This window comes from Notamacropus eugenii, chromosome 2 (genome assembly GCF_028372415.1).
Source record: "Notamacropus eugenii isolate mMacEug1 chromosome 2, mMacEug1.pri_v2, whole genome shotgun sequence".
Lineage (NCBI taxonomy): Eukaryota > Metazoa > Chordata > Mammalia > Diprotodontia > Macropodidae > Notamacropus > Notamacropus eugenii.
In genome coordinates, this window is record NC_092873.1 from 7,491,374 (window position 1) to 7,501,352 (window position 9,979).

Below are 9,979 nucleotides of genomic sequence, written 5' to 3' on the forward strand. Positions count from 1 at the left end.
TTGGGAAAACACCTCACTCTTTCTGTAAAGACAGATAAACCAAATTGTCAAGGACATCATGAGTGAATATTTGTATTGAAATTAGTGTGCACACATTGTGGAGTTTGTAGGTCTAATTTAATTCGACTTAATTGACAGAGCGTTCAGAAAATTTATACTGTTGACGAGAAAAAGGGAAATGTCACACTGCACACAATTTCCATTCATCAGGAACAAATTATTGATCTTTTTGCATACATACTTTACTTTTGGTTTCATCTACTTGCTTCGGTAGTTTTTCCTTCTCTTCATAATTCCTTCGATAAAATGATGTAACTTGTTGCGAAACTATTCTCATGGCTTGGTAGTTGCCAGAAACAGGAACTTCTCGCTGAAGATTTCTTTCTCTGGCCTGAGAGATATATGTCCAAATTATTTCTATTGCTGATTTCAGAAAGCAGAATTAGCTCATATGAAATAAATATCATGTCAAAATTCACATCAAAAGTCATTATAGTTCTGCATGCAATTTAATTTCATCAACATATTCATAATTTTCATAGATTTGCGGTATTAATATCTTAGATGTTATTTAACAAAATTCCCGCATGTTGCACATGAGAAAAACGAAACTCCAAAGAGGTTAGTTGAGTTACCCAAGCTCCTAACGTTAGTCGTTTCTAGGGACAAAGATTGACACTTGGCTCCTGACACGAGAAAGCTCTTTTGATTATTCTACTCAACCTTCATTTAGCATAGGTCAAATGAAATCTTTCTACTTGCTCAAACATTCAGCCTGATTTCCCATTACCTGTTTTTTGAGCATAATTGTATCACCTCAAAAGTTATCTAGGGACTAAAATATTATAGGTGAGACTCACATGGAAGGGAATGGAATGAGCGGGGAGGAATGTATACTTTTTTGTACTTGATAGCCACATTAATGGTTTCCCATTCCGTTTTTCAGAAAAGTTAACTGCCTCATTTCTATGCACCAACCTTTAGAAAGAAGAGGACATCTACAAGAAACGTTTGAATTTTCCTTCCTCTCATTGTTTAACTCGGGGGAAGGAACGTAGGTACTGGTACGCATGTCAGGCTTGGTAAAAGCGCTTCACATGAATGATGTGCTTTGCTCAAAGCCACAATGAGAAGAACACATATGGTCACTAGCTGCTGTTCCCATCTTCAAGAGTCTTTGCTAAGCCTTCAAAGAATTCCTTTTCCTGTTCTGATAGGAATTACACGCCTGGATTCAGTCCATCGGCAAAAAAAAATCAAACTGCGGAAAATATGCTAGCTCTCCCGCTTATGCATATATAGCACATTACAAAATCAGAGTTTTGTACCTGCAGACGTATTCATTCATTCACATATGTGTATAAGCAAATATACACACAGAGATACAAAGTCGTGTGTTTATGGACTGTTATACTGCAGAAATTCATCTCTGCTTTCATCGTAGTGCCAGGCAAGTTATTGCATAAATTATGAATACCAAATGAAGCCCCAAATCAAAAGAAATCAAAATGTTTTCTCCTATTAGACAAGTTGAAATACTTTGTGAAACTAAATTTAACTAAAGTCTGGTAAGTTGTTTTGAAGAAAACGTAAGGCTAAAAGAAGACAATGTAAAGTTGAGAAAGTAAAATGGGCGCAATTCACTGAATTCTTACATGTTAACTAAATTCTACCATTGAATGACAAGATAAAATTTTCATATTTTTTAGATGAAATTATTACCCAGTACAATATATGGTACAATGGACGCTCATTGTATATATGACAAATCACAGAAAATGAGAGCTGCTATTAGACTGTGTAAAGCTGTTCTTACTCAACAACTAAAAGGCAGTGATACCAGAACTTGCAATTTTGCACACCGAGCAAGAATTATTAGTAAAACAATAAAAAGTACAGAGATTAAAAAAAAATTGGTAGTGAAGCACAATAAAAAATAATATTAGTAACCCCAAAATTAACCTCTTTTTGAATAGAATTACCGTCCTAAATTGAAAAGAAAAGGAGTGTCTAGACTCTGGATTTTCACTACAACTATCATTCTCTCGTTAGCGTTGCAAAGAGTAGTTCAGAGGAATCTGAATTGAAACTCGTCAGAATGTTGAGCATGTTTAAATGTTAATGAGATGTCTAATGGGAATATTCCAGAGTATCTCAAAAGAAATGTTATCTTTCAACTATTACATTATTCCTAGCATTTTTTGGTAAGACTTCTCTTAAACTTCAGCGTTGGAATTAATTTATTTCATTTCAATATTCAAATAGAATATTAGGAAAATTAATAATATAAAAAATTATTTGTGTTTATACACTAGCGATTTCCCCTACAAATATTTATGAAACCAAAATGTCATGGCCTCTAGAATTTCTTCAATCAAAATGAGTCATCTTATCTACAAAAGCGTTTTCTAATTTTAGTTTTATATTGTTTTTAAATTATTATTTTATATGTCACATTATTTTCATTTAAGTTAATTACTTATATTTTATTACAGGATATTTACTTATTATTGCAATCATATTATCTTCAAAATCACGATATTACTTGTTCTATTTATCATATTATGGATTCTCATTCTCAATTCTTACATATCAGCATTTTCCCAGTGAAAGTTGATAACCTCACCAGCCTGTTGAGAATTCAAATTCCTAAATTATCTTGATTAAAATTACTTTGACTTTCATTTCAAAAAGCTTTATCTTTGTCCAAGACATTTAATGACCGAACCCTCTTTCAGCCTTCTCAATTTCATATTTACACATTTGTTCTCCTAAGTGGTTACATTCACTGACTAACACTTTCTTGCTGTCTTCTACTAGAAGAAGTTGTTTTTCACTATCAGCATAAATTTTGTTGAAGAGATCAATAAACTGTACCTGGGCATCACGCAGTTGCTTTTCTTTCATCGTGACTTTCTTCTGTGTGTCTTCAAGCGCTTGCTGAAGCACCATATTTTCACTCTGGATTTGCCCTAATCTTTCTTGGAGAGATTCATTTTCCAAACTACATCTGCTTAGTTTTTCCTTTAACACTCGATTTGTTTCTTCAAGTTCCTTTGCCTTCTCTTCAGCATGGTTCAGTTCTCTCTGTGTGTTTTCTACAATATATGTCTTTTCTCTGAGGGATTCATAGACATGGCCTAGCTCATTTTCTAAACTCCTGGCTCCACTTTCAGCCTGAGAGAGTTCTTCAGAAAGCAAAGCATGGTTCTCTCTTAAACTAGACAAGTCACTGTATAACTTGTCCTGTACATGAAGCCACTCATCTCTTGCTTCCTGAAAGGAATGTTCAAGGGCTAGCTTGGACGCCTCACTTTGCTCATAATCGTCAATAACAGACATCAGACGAGACCTGTATGATTCAATTTCGCCCTCTAGTCTCTCTGTGTTTTGTTTTGCAGTGTCCAATTTAGAATTCAGCACTGCATTCTCAGCTGTCACAACATTTACTTCTTCACTGTACTGTACTCTGATTGCTGTTAGTATTTCTGCATTCAACTGTAATTTCTGATGAAGATAATCATTCTTTTCCTTTAAAATTTCTATATGGTTTTCTTTGTCTCGATTCTTAATTTTTAGTGTATCTACTTCGAGTTTGAGCATGGCATTTTCATCCTCTAAGATTTGATTTTTGTCGAACAGATATTTTTCTTTCTCATGGCTGTCAGGAATCTAAACATAATAAACAGAAAAAAAGTGCTACTCAAAATAAAGTTATGGATGCTGATTATTCCCTAGCAATTCCAAATAAACGCCAAGGTACCAAGAAGCATACTTTAGTAAAACAAAATTAAAATGAGGGAGTTTGCCCTATTTCACATTTCTCTCAGAGTCAGTTTTCACAAAGAACACATTTTAAAAGTGCTTCATTAATCAAAAGGCATGGAGTGTACTTTTAGGCCTAGAAAGCTTATATTTTATTTCCTTTGCTCTGTCCATTCTATTCCACGCTGATAAGTCATATTGTTAATAGAATTAAAATACTTAATATTTTCAAACTGCCTCTTCTATGTTGAGTTATTTTACTCATTTTCAGTGTTGTGCAATCTCTTCTGTATATCTTAGATTCTTTTCCCTTTCCCCCACCTCCTTTCTTCTTCTCTCTCCACTTACTGCCTTACACGGTGTACGATCTTATAGAGCATCAATATCTTGTCTTATATCTTATCTAGTATCTTGTATCTATACATACATTCCTATTAAGTGCATTTTTACCTTAGTTATACTCCCTAGAAGAATTAAAATGAACGGGGGAAACCATAAAACAAAATGTAACAGAAAAGACAATGCTGTGCTACATTCTGCGATCAAATTTCATAGTTGTTTCTCAGCATGTGGAAGGCATTTTGCTTCAAGAAGCCAAAGGGAATTTTTTAAGTCCTTGCAATGCAACGAGGTACTACATCTACAAGAATATTTCCTCACACACTCTGGTTGTTCCTGCATACAATATTTTCCTGGTGCTGCTCCTGTCACTCATCATCAGTTCACATAAGTCCTTCCAGGCCTCTCTAAAGTCTTCGTGACACATTGCCTTTGGTGGTATTCAGCAAAGTACTTCCCATACATTGTCTCACCTAAGCCTTGCCACACCCTGATGCGGGAAATATTGATATTCTCCTCCCCGTTTTACAGATTAGAACTTAGGTTAGGATACATTATTGAACAACCTGTCCATTATCACACTCAGTAAGTATCAGCAGCAATATCTCAATCCAGGTCTCTTCAGACTCCAAATCTAGCACACTTTTTTCAATAGCTTATTTCCTTTCAGCAGTTGATATTAAGAATTTGTCCTAAATGGAGACTCCTTGCCCTGGTACAATGAACTTCACTCCAGAACAATGAACTCATAAGTCTTATGCTTCTTAGTAGAAGTCTTACGAATAATCGATTTTCTCATGGATGTGTCGCATTTTCATAGCATCATTGATTTAAAACTTTTAGAAGTTATCAAGTTGAAATCTCTCATTTTAGGGAAGGGAAAAGTCAGGCCTAGAATGTGGTCCCCTACTGATGGTAACCTAGTCTTAACCATGACATGTTAAAGAAATGATGAAAGAATTATTGGGGCCAAATAATAAAATATGAGTATTGCACTCCCATCACAACCAAACTCCTCCAGGAGCGTTGGATCCCGTTCAGGACCAGAGAACAGAGTTTTGTCCAATAGCTTAGAAGCTGCATTCTATGATATCTTTTCTAAAAAGCCAGAAGGAGAGCATGAATTGGTCACAGGTGAGTTCAATGAAGCACTCCAGTGCGCAAGCACCAAAGGACTACTAAGGGCCAACAACCCAAATGGTTTACTTCAAACAACTGTTGAAAAACAGAAGAAAATGAAAATTTCTAATTTTGGCATTTGAGAAACTTGTGTTTCTATCATGCTGAGCAATGATGAATGTGAGCGAATGGAGGAATTCATGGCCCGGATAGAGCCTTATGTCAGAAACCTAAGTGAAATTTATTTCGGTGGCAAATACTTTTATTCCTTTTCTTTAATGATAGATGAGGGAGACAAGAAGGTGAAATAGAGCAATCTATTAACATATATTTCAGAACCCTCACTCTCTTCCCTGAAAAGTACAAGCAGATGATATCGCTTAATCAAGGAAGAAAAATGGTTTGTGTTTGAGGTGTCACCTTCTACCTAGTTGCATTCCTTTCTCTCTCTAAGCTAGGAGTTAGTGACACTGATGTGCTGCCCCTTTCCTATGTCCAGAAAGGAAGAGGCACTGTTGTGCACCAGGAACTTTTTTCAGTAGACGTAAAGTTGGGTCTCGGGAGAGATCATTCAATTAAAAGAAAAAGAAACGGTCAAGCAAGACAAACAGTATTGTGCTGATTTTGGTCACTAGCTGTGTCCTGAACTCTCTGTTGCAGACAGATGGACGGGACTGAGGATAACAAAGATGTCCCAAAATGAAGAACCGAAATCTGAACTTTCAAAATATGTAGTTAGATTTGAAAATGACCAAAGTAAATACCTCAGAAGTCTGAGTGATTTTGGAAGCAGTTGTTTTGTTTTCTTTCTGCTTCGAAAGAGGATTGTTCAGAATCCCACTTTGCAAAGCTATAACATTTAGCCCCGGAAAAAGTGGTCCTTGAGTTTCCTTTAGCTCTTCTTCGTCCTGCGGACAAGAAGTTCATAAAATTTTCATCACCATTTTCCTTCAACAGTCAGCAACAACATTTTACCTTTAAATGGAATACAGAATCGGACAAAGCACGGAAACTAACTTTAAAAACTCAAAGAAAAACAGGCTACTGAAAAGGAAAAGCAACAAGAAGGAAAGCATTTCAAAGTTGGAAAGGAACCTCAATCACTCCTCAGGGCGATCCACACCCAGGGTTAAGTCCTTAACTCTTACAAGCCTCAGCTTGAAGTCTTCACAGGTGAGGATAGATACCATATCTCAAGTGAACTCATTCGATTTGTGGATGGTTCTCTTTGTTGGCAAGTTTTTTCTCATTAATCTTAAAAATGTACATTTGTGCAACTCTTATCCATGGCTCTTAGCTCTTATCCTTACACTGAAGCAGAGCAAGCTTCGTCCTTCTTCCACATGACTCTCCTTCAAAAACTTGAACATAAAAGGATCAATAGCTCTATTTTCTTGAACAGATCCTCAAAAGTCATGGTCCCCAAGGGCCTTCCTCATCCTGTTTGCCATTCTGCTTATTAGCGAGCATAATTCTGAGGAAGCCACAAATGAGTTAAACAACATAAGCCTATCTACTTATTCACTTCAGAGTAGAGAGTGCTTTTCACCTTCTCTATTTTGGTAGCTATACTTTTCTGAATAAGATGCAAAATTACGCTAGCTTTTGGGTTCTCAAATAACATCAATAAATCAACTTTAGTTTAGAACTGGCCACGATTCTTATATCTTTTCAGGCAAAATGCTATCTAAACCTATTTCCCCCAACTCATACGTATGAACCTAATTTTGTAACTAATTGTATAATTTGACAGTAATCCTCACTAAATATCATGTTATGAATAGGCTCAGTCCAGTACTCTGACTTACTGAGAATTTGCATTTCCTCCATGTAGAAAGTCTGCAATAATTTTAAGTAAATCAACACGTAAATAAGTAAAACATAAAGACCCTAGAGACCAATAAACTCTTCTGAAAGCCTGAAGGATGTGTGCTAAAGTGTAGTGAAAGGAAGAGAAAAAGAGAACGAACTTGCACTTGCATTGCCCAAAGTATTTTCAGATAAGGAGACTCTCTCTAAAAATGGAGAGGAATCCTCTGGAACTTATGTTGCTATCAAAGTTGAGGATAGAGCAGTGGTGTCAAACAGATCCTCCAGTACTGAGTTCTATGGACAGATCTGGGGGACTTTGTAACCTTTGGCTCAGGGTTAGGTGAGATGAACTCCGTGGCAACATTTGAACCCAGGTTTCTCTGGATATCAGGTTAGTTCTATTCACTACGCCATAGTGATCCTCTACTGTGAGATATACTTTAAAAAGTACTAATTTCACTTTACTCTTTCATGGCTCTTTAGACTGCAATTTTACATTCTAATGCTACTGCATGGGATATATATTTTTTTATATTCATGAGTACATATCTACAAATGATTAGACCCAACTTACTTACACTAGACATAAAAATCCTAGTCCTTTCTCAAGATTAAAAAGAGTATGATGTTCACTTCCCCACTCCCAGGGAACCCACAAGTTTTCTTACCAAGAACAGATGGAAATAGTGACTTTAAAATTCCAATTTACCTGTTTCGAATGATTTGTTTCTGTTCTCAATTCCAGGTCCAGAGTTCTGAGAGGGTATTGAAATTCCTGTCTTAGCTCCACTTTTTCACCACATCGTTCTTTTTTTCTGAACTGGTGACTCATTTTTAGAACTAGCTTTTCTTCAGCGTCTTGCTCAATTTCTTCTTGCTTCCCGGGAACCCTAGAAGAAAATTGTCCTTTTTCAATGACAATGCAGTAGAAATAAGGAAGAAATACCATTGAATATACTCATCTGGATTTCTAAAGGAAAAGAAGATTAATTTATTGGGAACTCGATCTATGTAGAGAACTCCCTGTCAAGGAACTCCCTCTGTTCATGCAGAGTGGTCCGTGCTCTACACTTTTGAGTTGACCTGTTTCTGTTCCCTATTACACTGAGAATAAACGTAACTTGCACAGGCTCACAAAGTCAGGATGTGTCAGAAACTGATGGAGTTCTTGGGTGCCTGTGCTTGGACACAATTCTAAAATCACGTTTCTCTTTCAAAATCGCATTTCTCCCTAGCCTCAAAACATTATCTCAGGCAGTTTCTCCCCAGTGCAAGAAAACAGCCTGTCACAGCAACAACTATTATCTCCTTACCTGATACAATAGCCAGTTACAACCATAGAATTCAGAAGTTTGAACAGCTGTGTGCTGGCTGAACAGTCTGTGAACATGACCAGAACGACATTGACTACTCATTGACCCATCATATGTTTCCTCGATTTAGATATAGGAACACTCCCTTACATTTTTCTTGTCCAACAAGATATTCGTGAGACCAATCTGGCATCCGTTAGTCTGTCCTGACCACTAGTGGACTTAGGGATGTTTCAGTCCTAAAACCGCATCTCTATGCAGTTGCCACTCCTCCTTATGCTATTTCCCTGTGAACTCTGCGTATAATACCTGCCAGGTAGATACCAAAATTACATGTTCCTTTAACAAATAACCTCTGCTTAACCATTGCCTAGTCTCACCTTGAGTCATCTGCTTGGCATATTTGGCACATGTTTTCCTATAGACTATCGTATATAAACTTTACCTGTACCCAGCTAGGGTTGCAGTTTCCCTAAGAACCCTTGCTGCTGAAAAGTGTCAGAAAGCTTTACCTTGATGTCAAACATGTTTGAGTTTGTGAATTCATTCCAGGTGACCTGCCCGTGGTACTCTGGTCTTTGCGTGGCACTTATTGCCCCTCTGCCAGTTGTCATCAAAATCAGAGGGGAACCCATTTTTTTTATCCAGGCTGCTCCAGGGCATTTTAATTCTATCAAAACTGTATCATATATTCACTTGGATGCTTTTGTTTCTTGTATTCAATGAAGAGAAATTCCATAAATTGTATGGAGCTGGAACAAAAGATTATTTCCAAATTCCCGAGTTCTGATACATTTCAAATTCGCCGGTGAAAAGTGTAGAGGGGGATGCATATGAAATTACATCCATTTTTCCATTACTATTGATTAGTGAAGTGATTTTTTACTTCATGTTGAAAAAAATGAAACACAGCTACTTGTGTTACAGTTTTCAAAATTCACTACAAATGCATCTCTACCTGATATCCACAGAGTAAAAATGAGTAAGTAGGGCTCATTCATAATACTGTTTGAATGAGGTGGTATTTTGGCCTTCCTAACCTCAAATCCTCTATCACATTTCTTCAACGGTAAGAAAAAAGCTTCCAAGGATTTGTTTAAAATCATGAGTTCCATACCTCGTGCTACGGAGTTCTCTTTTCCATTCTGCTTTTTGTTGCTCTAAGTCAGACACCATTTGCCTTGTTTCTGATAATTCTTCCCGCAGTCCACAAATCTTGTTTTCTAAACTCTTCACTTTCCTGGTGAGTAATGGACAATGTCCTTTTTTACGTACCACTGATCGATCATATCTAAGTATTGCATCTTCATTTTTCAGAAGTTTAATAAAATCTGTACAGAGAAAAACGCAAGTCAATAAAAACATGAGTATTTTAAAATCCGCTGAACCGTAGCAGTATACTTAGAATTCAAATACTCTGGCAATGACAAAATCATATCCACGTATAAATCCTCACATATTGCAAAATAATGCGTTGTCAAAAATTTACATTGAAGATGACAATAACCTATTTCTATGTGTGCACTGTAGGCAATGAAACACAATCTCTAAGTGACAAATTAATTGATATAAAAAAATCTGAAAGCTCAGAATTCTTCACAATGAAAGAAAAATATTTGTGAAAAGGAAGT